The sequence below is a fragment of the Dromiciops gliroides genome, chromosome 1 (genome assembly GCF_019393635.1).
Source record: "Dromiciops gliroides isolate mDroGli1 chromosome 1, mDroGli1.pri, whole genome shotgun sequence".
Lineage (NCBI taxonomy): Eukaryota > Metazoa > Chordata > Mammalia > Microbiotheria > Microbiotheriidae > Dromiciops > Dromiciops gliroides.
In genome coordinates, this window is record NC_057861.1 from 257,079,352 (window position 1) to 257,085,170 (window position 5,819).

General features: G+C 37.8%; 1 pseudogene; it reads right to left on the minus strand.

The window, feature by feature from the left end:
* Positions 1 to 295: 295 nt before the first annotated feature.
* Positions 296 to 1,283, minus strand: LOC122741557 (annotated as a pseudogene).
* Positions 1,284 to 5,819: the final 4,536 nt, after the last annotated feature.

The following is a 5,819-nucleotide window of genomic DNA, read 5'->3' on the forward strand; positions in this document are numbered from 1 at the left end:
CAGGGCTCAGTGCTCTCTCCTAACCCTCTCATTTCCTGGAGATTTCTCATTTTTCTGAATTCATATCAAACTGACCTTCCAGGCAGTTAGCATATACTAATTTGTATTGTATTTTCTTTTATTAATGATTAAAAAAAATCTATTTTATTTACGAAGCCAACAATGACAAAGTGGAGACCACCTGTCTGGACCCAGGAGTGGGGAAGGTAGGGCTGCACACATGTCCTTGATGCGAGGAAAAGAAGGGCAGAAGAGCCTCTCATGGCAACTATGGTCCTCGGGGGACTGGGAAGCATCAGGACATCATCAGAACCATCTTTCCCAATGCCCCCTTGCTGTTTATGGTGTCTTTGTGGGCCGGTGCTGCATCCTTCAGCTGATAGTGGGACCCAATCACTGGCTGCAGCCAGTATGATTTATTGCTGGCCACCAGGGTAGCCAAAGATACCAGAATTCCTCCTTGGAGGAGGAATGTAAACTGACTCCAATGATACTGATTTCCTTCTTCATGGTATCCCTGGGGTATATTTCTTTGAGGCCCTTGGAGCCAATGATTATCACCATCCTCCATGAGAAAGAAGCTCTAAGTCATTGCTGAGGTTGATGTTAGCTACCATTTCAATGATCACATTCACTCCTTTCTCCCCAACATATTCCTTGATTTTATCCATATAGTCAGCCTTTCTGTGATTGAAGATCTTGTGGGCTCCATTCCCCAGAATGACTTTCATCCCCAGGTCAAACAAGCTGTGCCCAAAACCTTGAGACTGTAAGCTCTCATGATCTGGCAGGCTGCCACTCCAACTCCCCCATTGGCCCAGTGAATGAGGACAGTTTCTCCAGGTTGACCTGGGCCTTTTCATAAGGGCACTGAAGGCGATAAAATAGGGCATGGCAATGGATGCACCTTGAGTGAAATCCAGATTCCCAAGCAGCAGGAAAACCATGTGCTGGAAGGCAATGGTCTATTTGATGTACCCTCCTGTGACAGTATTGGTGGTGAAAACTTTGTTTCCTATCTTGAATATTTCTAAGTGCTTCCCCATGGCTTCCATGATCCCTGACACATCTCTGCCCGGGTGTGTAAAGCAGAGCTGGGGTCAGTTGTAGGTCTCAGAGTGAACACAAGTCTACATGGGGTTGACTCCACAGGCTTCAACTTTGATCAGCACTTCCTTGTCTCCAGGCTCCGGCATTGGGACATCATCGTGCATCTTTAGTACTTCTGTTCCACCAAACTTGAAGATCCTGATGGTTTTCATCAGCTTCCTCAGGGTGGCCATGTTTGTCCTGCCCATGGCTGCACAGCTCATGCTCTGGAGCTGAGAAGGGGACCAGACAAGGGCAGAAATGGAATGAGGGATGTGGTGGGGGGGACCTCCTCCAGGCCAGGCTGGGAGAAAGGCAGAAGACTGTATTTTCATATTTATGATATATTTCCTCATTTAGCTTATAAAATCTGTGGGGAAAGCATTGTGTCTTACAAAATTATAGACTAATTACAATAGACAAAGTATTTTGCAAACACAGATATTGATTAATCCATGACTTAAAAAGTAAGATAGAGGAGGTTGCCTAAAGCATATAGGAGGGTAAGTATCTTGCAAGAAACAGAAAGAAAATGTTCAGAGGAAAGATATGAACTAATATTTTAATGAAGCCTGGCACTATTTTCATTGTGCCATATTGCCTCTTCTAGGTCCTCAGGAAACAAGCTTACTTATTTTTATTTTTATCATATATTAAATTGAGTGTATGCATCCAAACAACAGCAATGATAAAACTTTAAGGCTCTGCTATGCACAGGTCTATGAAGTAACTAGTTGGTACAGTAGACAGAGCATTGAGCTTGGAATCAGGAATACCTGAGTTCAAATATGGCCTCAGACATTAACAGTGTGATTCTGGGTAAGTGTTTTGCTTCAGTTTCCTCTTCTGTAAAAATGAGCGGGAGAAGGAAATGACAAATTGTGCCAGTATCTTTGCCAAGAACACCCCAAATGGAGTCATAAAGAGTGGGGCACAAATAAATGACTGAACAAAAACAATGAAAAATATGCAATTCATTCTGGTAGGCACTGAGGATATAAAGAACGAAAAAAGAGAGATTGTTCTGAATGAGTTTCTAACATGATAAGTAGCAACAATATAAGGAACAGTGTGGTAAGTGCAAAGGAGAGGTCTTGGCTAAGCTTATGAGAAATTTGAAGAAAAACCACTGACAGCTAGGAGTATCAGGAAAGCTTTGGGGAAGTGGTACATCATTTCATGGCCATTTCCAAAACATTCTGACACAAATACCATTTTTCCTTTTACCTCCCCTTTATATTTCATATTTTCTTTAATATAATATAAGTTCTTTCAGGGCAAGGATTGCCTCAGTTTCTTACCTTTGTATCCTCAGAGTTTCACATTGAATTGGATCTTAGAGAAGGGAATATATTTTAAGAGACAAACATACAATGTTTTGGAAAGGGGAGTGCAGTATCATACAGGATTAGAGTTAAGTACCGGATATAGGAAATGACCTGGGTTGTGAAATAATCCAGTTTGCATAGAGTACATGAGGAAGAGTGCTATGACATATGACAGACCCCACATTTTGTTTAACCTGTAACTCCAAAATCAAGGAATGATACTTTGTTTAGTAAGACTTTTGAAATATGATTTTTGTAAGTATAAAAGTAGTATGTTTTATCAATCAGCATCTTTAAATGTCAATGCCAACACTATTTATTTTATCTTCTTCTCTGTACTAGATAGAGGTAAGTATGTTCATTACTGAAAATGAGTAATGAAGACATAACAGAAGTGAATTAGGACTGTGAGTTCATGCTATAGAAAAAGTGATTGGATAAACATACATAAGCTACATCGACCTACAAATATGTAAAACAAAGCAGAAAGTGCCGTATAGGTTGTTGACGTGATTACAGATGTCAGAAATCACAGAAGCATTCCAAAACCTGAAATTAAATTATCATCTACCTTCCATCCCTAAATGAGTTTTTCAGTGATTTATATTTATCATTAAATAAGTAACTGTTACAACTATATCTGCTAGGCACTGTGTTGGGTTCTGGTGATTTATAAAAAGTATTTTATTATTACACAATTAAATACAGGATATACATCTATATCTAAATAATGACATTCAAAATAAATAGGAAATAATTTTAGGTAGGCACTAAGAGCTGAAAAAATCAGAAACACACTTTAAGACAATAATAGAAGCCAATACTTAAAGGGATCTGGTAATTTCAAGAGGCAGAAAAGCCTTCCAAGAAAAAAGGATATCCAAAACAAAGCCATGGAGATGAGATCTGGAATATTATATAGGATGAACATTAAGTAAGCAAGTCTGGCTGAAGCATAGGTGAATTAATGTACAATTAGCCCTAAAATTTAGGTTGTAGGCATATTGTATAAGCCTTAAATGGTAAACAGAAGAATTCATATTTTATTCTACACGCAATAGAAAACCAATAAAACTTCTTGAGCTACAGAAGTAGTATAGTCAGCCCTGTGTTTTGGTAATGAAAATTTGGCAGGTTTTTTGGGGGAATTAATTGGATAATGAAAGGGTAAAATGTATGGAGATCAGTTAGGAGACTATTTCCACAGTCTAGTACAAAAAAACCCAAAACCAAACCAAACAACCAAACGAAAAAAACAACGTTGGTTACGTTAGTGGAAAGGGGGGATGGATAAAATAAATTTGGACCTGAAAAATCCATGAGACTTTGCAAGGGATTGGATATAATTGGTGAGTTAGAGAAAATAGTAAAAGATTCTCCTAGGCTGAGAAAGTATAAGCTGTAGAAGAGAAGAACCTTCAGCTTCATTCTTGTTTTTCTTTGTCTAATGCATTTAATGCTTTTTAATGCTTTTGCCTATGCTTTAGTTGTGTCCTAGCCTCATTTTTACACACCCTCATATCAGCCATACTACTTTTCTGAAATTAGCACCTTCCCCTTCAATAGTTGGTTAGTTCCATATTTGTAACATTCATGGTTATTCAGGGTACATTATTCTAGCTATTTGGTTTCTTCCGATATAGTGCTTCAGTGGTTGGAAACAAATCAAACCCTCTTCAGAAGTAACCTCCTACTCATAAAAGACAGACAAAAAGAAACAAAAAATCAAACATCTCTGATATAGGATAGACTACCCAAGGTAATTCATGAAATGCTCCTATAGCAAGGTTGCCTGAATTTTTCTGAATCATTGTCACAGGAGTCCTACACTATGAATGTCTTCCTCTTCCTCTCATAAGCAGAAAATGTTTGGCTTTAGGTACAATGGGAAATTAATTCCCATATTTTTATCCCCTAGATGTCTCCCTAAAATACATAATTTCTAGTGCCAATTCCAGTATGAAGCAGGAGATGGCATATGGACCTCCCTAGGATGTGTCCTATATTGTTTCTCATTTTAATTTCTGTAAGTATCTCCAGGTGAACCATGTGGTCTTTCCTTTGTTTTTCCTTAAACAAAGCAAATAAAATAGTCTTTTAGTATAAGCAAGGGGACTGAGTGATTTATATTTTTTGGTGTTCTCAGTGGAAACATAGAAGATAGGAGTATGGAAAGACTTAGTTGAAAGATGACAAATCCTGTTTTTTACATGCTGAGTTAGAGATGTCCATGGGACAGGAAGATAGAGATATCTATCAAGCAATTAGTAAAAGCAGGACTAGAGTTCAGGGTTATTGATTATAAATTGTTTTTCTTTAAGTCATAAAATCATAGAATTCAAGATACAAGAGACCCCAGATGCCATGTGTTTCAATATCCCCCTTTACATTTGATAAAAATGTGGCCAAGGGAGGTCAAATAATTTGCATAAAGTTGCAAAAGCAAATGAGTGTGAAAGATGAGATGTCCAGTCTAGAACTTAAAAAAAAAAAGTTTTAGGAAAAGAAGACAAGAGGGCTCAGGACAAAGTTCTACTAAAACACCATGCTGTAAGGAAGTGAATACCCTACATCACAAACTAATATAATATAAAAATTATAAACCATGAAATTCTGAATGAAGAAAACATGGTGTTTTTATGTATTAAAATGATCGACACTGGAAGGTTTCACTGCAATAAGTTGGTGAAGTCTTCAGGAAAGCAGTGGAATCAAAGAAGCCAAGCTAAGTCCTGAGGGGAGTTATTGGGAACATATGTTTAATTAAAATATTAGAATATCTCATTGCATTATATTTCCATATGCTCCATTTGCATTTCCTTTTATGTAAGTAATTTGGAATAAATCAAAATGCTTAGCAAATGGGCAGAACTAAGATGGTGGAGTAAAGGAAGGGTTTATTTTTCCCCAAAACTCTACCAACATTCTTTTCTAGACAACTTTTGAAATGCACATCAAATCAAATTCTAAGTGGCCTAATCAACAAAAAGTCAGAGTTCATCATTTTTTTTCTGGCAAATAGCGTGGGAGGATAGAATGAGAGGGGTTTGGCACAGGGATAGAAGCAGGCCTAGAGTTCAATACAAAACAGTAAAAGTCACATGAGCTTTGGACCTTGGAGGTGAAGTCATCAGCAGTTCTGGGAGTATTCAGCATCTAGAGATGGTAAGGAAATTAAACAATTGATTAAAAAGAGAGTATAAGGTAACCCTGTGACAGCACTGGGAGGAGGATAGGCCACTATTTGGCAACTTCATTAACCATTACCCAGTTTTGAGTCACATTTCCTGGTAATAGAGAAGTAATTGGGGTCACAAGGAAACAGAGGCCCCACCTAGGTAAAAAAGAAAAGCACCATTTTGGAAGGTTTGAAAACTACTGGTAAAAACAGAATGATATAAA